This window comes from Protopterus annectens, chromosome 10.part0 (genome assembly GCF_019279795.1).
Source record: "Protopterus annectens isolate FY-2018-M chromosome 10.part0, PAN1.0, whole genome shotgun sequence".
NCBI classification, from domain to species: domain Eukaryota; kingdom Metazoa; phylum Chordata; order Ceratodontiformes; family Protopteridae; genus Protopterus; species Protopterus annectens.
The window spans coordinates 4,218,269-4,228,268 of record NC_056744.1 but is presented as its reverse complement, the minus strand read 5'-3'; the positions used below and the strand labels follow the sequence as shown (position 1 = coordinate 4,228,268).

The window sequence follows — 10,000 nt, the reverse complement described above, 5'->3', positions numbered from 1 at the left end:
CTATATTTCCAGTCTTTTATTACTTGACTTATTACTCCTTTGATGTTGTATTTGTATAGCTAGTTAAAAGGTCTATTTTCCAACTATTGTTATTTGACTTTAAAGACCTCTGACTGCATTTGAATTTTTCCATTGAATTACTGGAAGCCATCTCCTGTATCTAACATGAAACTTTAAATGCTTTTTACAAATAGCAGAATTAAAATATGGAGCACTCGGCAAACAACTCCCAGATTCTTCCCAACAGTTCTTCCCCTTTTTAGGTAACTTTTCACAGTTTTCTCCAAATTTCTTCTCTGCAGGCATCCAGGTAATATAATTACAAGTCATTAATTGATCGTTTTTACTTGATTTTCCCCACAGTTTTTAGGTTTTCAAACTGGGAGACCTCTAGTCAATGTAATCATGAAAATCTAAAGCTGCAGCAAGATGCTGTGAATTACAAAGAGCAAATCCTGTCTGATGGAGGATGTGTTTTGCAAGTCAGTACACTGAATGATCCTCAAAATGAATATGAAAATATGCAAGAGCTCAATGTGCGGCTCTGTATTGTTCACTGTGATTCTTTAAGACTTGAAAGTTGAAGTACTGATTTATGTTCTGTAAATAATCTAAAGATCTAAAGTTGGTACACTCTTCCAATGTAGTGGAATGTTGGACAATGGAACAAAGTGGGGCATGTGTGGGCTGTGGAAAAGCATCATACACACTAAAAATTACTGTCAGAATCCTCTTGTCCTATGTGATGGTCAGCCATATGGGACAATCAAACCCCCACCCCCCAGTGCCTCCAGAATGGGTCAAACAAGCAATTGCTCATGGAGTTAACTACTACCTCTCTTTAGCAAAAAGGTCACATAATTCCTACCTTTGTGACTTTATCTATTCTAAAAGTACAGTTTGTTCTGGCTCTAGGGCTGCATCAATACTCCATTTCTGTTTACAACAGATCTTTGACTGCCATGTTGCTGTTAGCAGCACTTGTACCATGAATACTGTGGACTTCTCCACAAACTAAATAAGGGCAGCTGTGGAATACGAAATATAATGCCAACAGCAATTACAGTCTTACCCAACTTTTCCACTTTCACGAGGTCTTACTCAGCTACAAGGCATAACAAGGTTGACATATTAAAAGAGGGCATTAAAAGAAGGATGCCTTGGAATCCTCAGCAAAGTTAGCCAGAAGACGCGGAGTATGACATTGGAGAGCTACACTGAATCAGCTGCTCAAGCTACACCATACACACAATTACATGGCAAGCACATGATATGGTTCAACATCAAGGATACAGCTGCCTCCTAAGAGTGCAAATGTAAGGACCTAGGCCAACAACTCACCTCATTAGCTAGCTCTAACTACTAACATAAGAACATGCGAGACATGCAGGTTAGTTCCCACAAGGTTAATGTGAAAGACGGGTAGACCCACTTACAAAACTTCATCATGATTAAGTATAATCAGCTGGGTGTTTGTCAAGAAGGAGATTTTTTTAAGCAACGTTACAATGACAAAGAATTAATTGTAGATTTTTGCACAGAGTGATTCCAATCCATTGGAGGCCAAAGTATGTTGCATGGCTTTCTTGGAAAAGATGTCACAGAATCACTGCATCCTTAAAAAGGAGACAACCATCCGGATAACACAGAGGACCATCCAGTAAGAAGGTGAAAGAAAAGGTTATTTGTAGTATACTTTGTGGAAACATCAAAAGGTCAGTGGGCTATCTGCTCCTATAATGCATAATTTCAATGATCTCCCCATATTTACGGGGTTGTTAGGGAATCTGCACCATTATCCATGTCTACAGTGGAAGACTCTAAATGGGGGATCAGGGTGCCTCCTCTTGCACTTAAACCTCTTGCTTTTCCCTAAAGGTGAGGTTTCTGAGGAAGGCTCCAGAGCTGAGCTGGATCCAAAAATATTTGTGTAGGTTCCTACAAGAGCCCCTCTGATCATCTTGCCCTGCTGCTGAGATGGATTCAACTTGTACTGGGTTAACCACAATGGAATAAGCTACAAAAGTAGCACTGATCATTGAAATTGATACACCCAGTGACTACCTTGTCTTGCGTACAGAGAGACATAAAGTAGCAACAGATCAGGATTTGCAGGCAGAAATGAGAGCAATATGGAAGAATGATACCCAGACAGTTCCAACAGTAGGAGGAGCAATGGGTCTTAGAAAAAAGAATACATGTAATTCTGTACAAATTGCAGAAGGAGTCATTAATGGGTATACTGCGGGTTGTGCGAAGAGCACTTCTGGCTGACATTGAAGATTGAAACAATACTAATTTCATGAACTTTAATCATACTTTGACTTAGGAATGTGGTCCATTCCAGTCATGGTATTAAAAACCCAAAAGATTTGGAGAAATTAAAAAGGAAGAAGGCAGCAAGTGCAGAAGAACAACTTGCATTACTAATATCAATAATCACAACACGTGTCTACCAGCAAATAAGGAGTTTATTTTTGAGATCTAGTGCTTTCATTCAAAACAATAACATAATTTAAAACAATATTGAAATAAACACTAAGGAACAGGGCACCGTGGTAATTAATGCTGGATTCCAGGGCCAAAACACTGAAAAACTGAAAAATGTAATCAAAAACCAGACTAACGGTCTTACCCTTGACATCTACACAGAAGGACATAACCACCCTAAGCCCTTCACTGAAGGCCACTAAGCTGAGGGTTCAAAAGTCAAAGTATAAGAGATCAGCAAATGACGCCAATCCTAAAAATAGAACCCAGACAATTAGGGCCATAAAGATACCAAATGTTAATTGAATTTGTGCCAATGCCACTAGAATTGATGGCATCAAAATACTGAATGTGTGAAACCAAAAGGCTGTGAACTGAATATGAAACCACAGCTGAAGTCAACAATATTGATGATATCAGTACCTGCAGAGTAGTGACTGACCTCAACAGAGCCAGTACAAAAAGACAGTTGACAGGGAGGAGGACCTGGAAGAAAAAAGCTAAAAATAAAGTCAATGAAAAAGGACATGCATCTGCTCTTGTACCAGACAGGAATAGACAAAAGCACTCACCTGCTACAACTTCAAGAAAGCCCTCAGCATCTCTACAGATGAAGTGTCAACCATCATAAGAGTGCCTAAAAACAGAAAAAACATATAATTAGCAAATGAAAGTCTGGAAAGCAGTGTCCTTCCAACATCCTACTTGTAAGAAACTCCCTTGCTTGGTAAACCTACAAAAAAATTCTAACAAATGTAAAAGGGTTAGTCCACTATTCTCATTTTTTAGGGAATGGACAAACAGCCAGCTTTGCAGTATCTATGTTCAAATTTCATCTCCCTTACCCTATCTCCGTGACTTGACTGGGAAAGCAAAAGCGCTGTGTTCACCACTAGAAGCCAAAGTGTTTGATCTTGAGGCAAGACCAGAGAAGAAAGCCCCTTCGGAAGTAAATGAACTAAAGGAAAGAAAATACTTATTCCGCTTCCAAAGGAGTCACATATTTTGCTTTCCTCATTAAGATGTTTCACCCTAAGCCTGATGACAGGTGATGCAAGTACGCTGAGCAGAAATACTAGGACTGCAATTTCAAGCGATTTTTAAATGTTTTGTTTTCCATTAAGAACAACTTCAAAAACACAACTCATTGGAAAACAGACAAAAATCAACAGTTTTACCTATGACAAGAAAATTGTAGCTAACCAACTTTACAATACCACAAAGACAAAAACTGAGTAAGCACCGATATCAAGCAGGAAACTGGTGAAGCAAACTAATCAGAAAATATAAAATCAGTTCATTTTTTAAACCCATTCTAAATACTTAAACACAAACTACACAGCACAGAAACTTAACAGGTGGTACAGACCGCATAGTCTGAAGAAATCCCAAAACCTAAAGTGGAAGTTAAATAAGAAAAAAAAAAAACTAAAAAAAATTAGTCAATACACTTACATGGTCAGAATAACAGAAAAATGCACATGGAAAATGAAAATACCAGAAGTTATCAAAATTCTGAAACATTTTCTCTAACAAGTTTTTACAATAAATGTGGCCTAGGACCATTTTAGGCAATTGTGAACATGAAGACATCAAGAGAAAAGCTAGAGCACAGAATATTATGGTTAAGGGTAGGAGCTCTAGCCTAGGAAAGCATTCAATATCAACCTGGCTAAAAGCCTGCAGTTACAATTATACTAATTAACAAGGACTGACCTCCTCACCTCAGATGCAAACACTGTAGTATCACACTATAGATCCGGGTATGTTTGACACCAAACTTTATGACTGTTCAGCATCCAACAACTTTCGCAAATTACAAACTCTACGTAATGCCGGAAATGCGGTGCATCCCTGTACCCTCCATACATCTGGACCAACAGACTGTCTTCTGCTAGAGAACTAGTCACAAATTTTTCATTCCTCATCAAGATGTTCAACCCAAACTCTGACAACATATGATGCATCTACACTAAGCAGAAATACTAGGACTACGCTTCCATGCAATTTTTAAATGTTTTTCTTTCCCTTGCTAAAAACTTCAAAAGCACAACTAACCAGAAAAACTGAAACAAAAAATAAGAAAAGAAGGCAGGGGATTGAGGAAGAAATTGCTTATATAGACTGAGATTCACTTACAAATCATGGCAAATACCCATAAATTTAATCTGATATGCGAGATCCACATTTACAGGATCTTGCAGAACATCACTAGCTTACACATCTGAGTGGCAGCTCTAAAGAAAATGAAAACCTGATTGCAACATCTCAAGGAAGACTAAAAGTGGTACAAGACTCAACACTAGAATTTAGAACATAGATGAACTAGAATCAACACAGCTGGCAAATTACGGATAACATGAACTTACCATAACAGTAGATGTTTAAATGATCATTGTTGCAGTAGCCTTAGCTAAATCAGTTATGTCATTCTCACAGCTGCCTAGCTTCCAAAGTTGTAAGAAAAATGTACAAAAATAACGGGGATGCAGGAAGCAGTTACTGCAACACTGATCAAACATCTACTGTTATGGCAAGTTAACTTGCACAACTGCAGTAAGCTCAGCATTTGATGACAGCTGCAAGTAATCTTAACTATATGGTTAGAGTGTCATATCCCTCAACCTCTTAAGGCAAGAAACCTGGACACAAACATTAAATGGTGGAGACAAAAGTCTAAAAATTTGGACAGATTTTAAATATCGCCCTTATTAAAAAAACTAGAATAACAGGTTTTGCATTACTATGCATTTTCACAAGGACAAGAAGTCTGAAATTCAAATGTCTGTCATTATTTCATGATTTCAGTCCTCAGTGATTTGTCAGAAAACCACACTTTTTGAGGAAAAGTCCAAAAATAAGTACCAAAAATCTGGACAGTCAAGAGGTATGACTATCATAGCTTCCACAGATTTAGATGAGGAGAAAAGATGAGGGTCCAGGAGCCCCTGGAAAATGGTCCGAGCAAAGCCTTTTCTAGTCCTGGGGAAGATACCTAGCTAGTAGTGCTTTGTAAAAGTTGTGTACAGAGTACCAAGTTGCTTCTTCTACAATCTAACCCTTTCCAAGAAATCTCAGATGAAGCCAAGGCCCTGGTAGAATGAGCCTTGATCCTGTCTGGAATTGCAACATTATGAAGGGTATAACAAAAGTTAATAGCATGATACAACTATTTTGAAACAGGATACTTACCACCTTCACAAAATAACCATCAAGTGTTTTTAAAAGACTTTGTTCCAAGATCTGAGTCGTCCATGGACATGCAAAGTATACAATATTCTCTCTCTCTTGTTTCTACGTTCTGGAATGACAGAGTGATTGATAACTTGACTCAAATTAAACTCTGAAACTACTACAAGCATAAATGAAGGATTAGTTCTTAAAGAAACCCTATCTTTGAGGAAAATTAAATAGGATTGACCCACCATAACTGGCATACCGATTGCTGCGACTTCTGCAAGAACAGTAACACTGTTTTTCCACGTCAAGAACCTCAAGTCAGGCAGATGAGCCGATTCAAAAGGAGCAAAAATTACATTTTTCCTAAACAAAATTAAGATCCCAAGGAGCAGCCACCAGGTTTTTCCTAGGAAGCTTAGTATGCAACGGACTGAAAGATGGGGATCTACTGGTAGACATGTTAAAATGGCTTAAAAATGAACACTACTGGCCAGAGGATAGTAATTCACAAATAGTGCAGGACCAGAGAAATGTTACCATTAAAATAGTGTTGGTTCTTGTTTTGGCACCAATTAGAAAACATTTTTCATTTGCTAATGTATGATTTTCTAGTTGCAGGATTTCTTGCCCCTTTTAATACCTGCTGCAGATCCTCAAAAAACAGGCGATTAAAAGGGATTAAGGGATTAACAAAACAGAACAGTGTAAGAAACTTCTCTCTGTGTGGAAGATTTTCAATTCCTATACATCTAGTTACTCACTGTATCTTAAGATCAGATAAAGGTGGTAGAGGTAGCAAACAAACTCATCCCAAGTAAAAAATAATAAAAAAAAATATAATTTGAAATATATTATACAGAATTACCAAGTATTCAAAAGTAATCCAAGCAGGGTAGACAGTCTGTTCATAGGTTCATACTAGGCATTCTGCCCTAGGGCATTTATAAGCCTAGCCAGAATGTGTTTGGCTTTCGCCACCCATTTTAAATTTATTTTGCTATGCCCTTTTTCGAGGTTAGTATACGGTGCCTCTGTCAGTGACACAGAAGTGATAACTGGGGTAAACCTATGATCTCCCATCCACTCATCAAGATTCCTCTTGAAGAGAGTCAATGAGGGACTCTGCCTAACCTGGACTGGGATTTTATTCTAAAGTGAAGGGAGACTCTGGGTTATGAATCTGTCCCTCCAGCATGTCCTATTTATTTCAGTGCTGAGGTTCAAGTCTCTCGAGCACGTAGCTCGATGGGATTTGGATTTTCTGAGGTGCAGCATGTCCATTAATTCCGGGTTGGACATGGCTTTATACGTCAGGCACAGATCACCTCTGAACAGGCGGTAGAGCTGGAGTTTCTTTAACCGGGCAGCATATGGCTTCTGTTTGAGCCCTTTGATCCTCTTGGTGAAATACTTTTGGGGTCTTTCCAGTTGCTGCAGGTGTCTGGTAAGGTACATCCCAAAAGGTGCATTGTACTCAATTATGGGCCTGATGAGAGATGAGTAAAGAGGCACGATGACCTCCCCTGATTTAGATGTGAATCCCTTCATGATTAGGTGGGCTATATAAAATGTTTTTCTAACCATTTTGGCCACGTGGTTGTCAAATGAGAGATTGCTATCAACTTGGGTCCCTAGGTCCCTAATTACTTCTTCTGTACTTAATGGATTACCACCTATGTGGTAATTTGTGGGCACTTTGTTTTTGCCAAAGGGGATGACTATACACTTTTTGGCATTTAGCTTGAGGCCATGACTCTGGCACCAGTTGTCTGTTTCTATGAGGCCCTTTTGGAGGATGCTTGTGTCGGCTGGAGAGTCGATTATGGCGCCCAGTTTGCAGTCAACTGCGAACTTGGTCAGCCACAGTCCTTCCGTGTTGGCCTGTACCTCCGAGAAATATATACCGAACAAGAGAGGTCCGAACAAGAGAGGTCCCAGAACTGAGCCTTGTGGGACACCACTTGTAACTGGTTTGGAGTCTGACAGGGCTCCAGCAATTCTAACCATGTGGGTTCTGACCTTGAGCCAGTTTGCAATCCATCTAGTGACATAGGAGTTTATATTTCAGCTGGTGAACTTATCTATAATGCCCGAGTGGGGTATTGTATTGAAGGCTTTTGCGAGGTCCAGGTAGGCTGTGTGGACCACCTTCCCCTCGTCAATGGCCTTGGTGACTGTTTCAAAGAAATCAACCAGGTTTAAGAGGCAGGATCTGCCCTTAAAGCCGAACTGGGTAGGATCCAGTGTCTGTAGGTCCCCAATATTTTTAATTATGAGGTCCATGATGATCCTTTCCATAGCTTTGCAGACCAAGCTAGTCAGGCTTATGGGGCAATAGCTTCCAGGATCCGTTGAGGCACCACCTTTATGGAGAGGGACCACTGTTGCTGTACGCCACTCTTTGGGCACATATCCTGTAGTAAGGCTGAGATTGAACAGTAGTTTTATGTTTGGGTTTAGCTCTTCTTGGAGTTCATATAGGACGCAGCCCGGGACACCGTCTGGTCCCATTGATGCTGTGTTTTTTGCTTTGGAGAGGGCGGCTCTTACCTGAGCATTTGAGATGTCAGGGGGGCAGCACTCTGCTGGGATAGATATTTGCCCTTTGGTGGGAGGGGAGAAGTTTGCGCTGAACCTGTCAGCTAGGATGTTGGCAATGTCTGTGGGTTCGGTGTATTTTTTGTCATTTTGGACTAATTCTGAGCATATCTGAGAATTCCCACCCAGGTTTCTAACATAACTAAAGAAAGCCTTGCGATTATCCTTAGTGTCCTGTGCAATTTTTCTCTCGAAGCTGGCCTTAGACAATTTTATGAGTGCCCGTAGTTTTTTGCTAATACTGATCAGTGATGCCTTCCCCTTTTGGGATTTTGCTCTATCATGTAGTAGCTTCCTCCTGCTATTGTATAGTTTGTTTATGGCTGGGGTCCACCAGACAGGACGTCTGCCTTTGGAGGATTGGGTCTTGGTTTTATTTGGGATTGCATGATCCATGCATTCCTGAAGGTGTTCATAGAATGCGTTTATAAAGGATTCTGTGGTCTGGGTCGTATTGTCCACAGGCCGGGGGCTTTGAAGTATTCCACCTCGGTTTTGAGGAGTGTGAAATTTGCTTTAGAGAAGTTTTTCACTGTGGTTTTCTGGGCAGGGGGTGGGGTCGGGATGTGAATATCCAGCGAGATTAGTTTATGGTCTGATCTTACCAGTGAGGGATACACTTCTGGTCTGGAGCATAGAGTCCCCATGTTGGTGATGATGAGGTCCAGTATGTTTTCCCCTCTTGTGGGAGTGGTAACAAGTTGTTCCATAGCATTTGAGTTTATAAATTCTAGGAACCTTTGGGCTAGGGTGTTGGAGCTAGAGTAATGCTCCCAGTCTATGTTTGGGTAGTTGAAGTCGCCCAATATAATGGTGTTTGGAGAGACCTTCATATTTTCCAGTGTTCTCAGGAAGGCCGAGTGGGGTTCTTGGGTTTGGGAGGGTGGTCTGTAGCAGGCTATAAACTGGAAGGCAGTTTTACCCACTGTTAGTTGCACATGGATAGTCTCTGATGCTTCGTGCTTTGCCACCAACCTGGAGGAGTGGGTATCTTTGATGAATATCGATACTCCCCCTATTTTTGTGGTTTGGTCCAAGTTATGGGGCCGAAAAGCATGGTACGAGGTATAACTTGGTAGTGCTGGGGTGCTCTCAGGAGCCCTGAACCAGGTTTCTGTTACTGCACAGATATCGGTGTTCTCCATGCTAAGGAGAGTTTTGAGTGCGTGCATCTTGAGGTTTAGACTTCTGGCGTTGAGCAGCATTACTCTTAGTTTCTTATCCCTTGTGATACCTATGGCGGTGGGTTTGTCTTTTGAGCCTTGCCTAAAAAAGGCACTATGGGGGGTAGCAAGAGCCTTTGCCAATATCCGAAAGCCCAAGGGTGACAGGTGCAAGCCATCCCTAGCAAAGCATCGTGGCTTGTCGAGCATATCATCCCAAGCTGACAGGCATTGGATTCCCTTTGAATGACACCAGTACTTAAGCCAATTGTTGAAATTGATCATCTTGTCTTCATATTGTGGCATCATTTTTGGTGAGGGTAAGATGCTACTCAAGGTCAGGGTCATACCGGCCTGGGCTACATGCTCAGAGAGCTCCTCTACGTCTCTTTTCATGTAGTCCAGGGAGGTACGTCTCAGGTCATTCACACCAGCATGGACAATGACAGAGTCATATTTGTACTTGCCTTGGAGTGACCCGAGTGCTTGTGTTATGTGGCGGATCCTAGCGCCCGACAGGCTGCTCACCGTGATCCTCTCCTTGTTCAGCCTGGTGAGCGGGACGTCAG

General features: G+C 41.0%; 1 protein-coding gene across 1 annotated transcript in view; it reads right to left on the bottom strand.

The window, feature by feature from the left end:
• The window catches only part of MBTD1 (mbt domain containing 1), a gene marked incomplete in the record, with an annotated part of 2,241,711 nt that overhangs the window by 2,159,045 nt on the left and 72,666 nt on the right, over positions 1–10,000 (bottom strand). The window contains 1 exon segment of the mRNA XM_044084938.1: positions 3,063–3,127.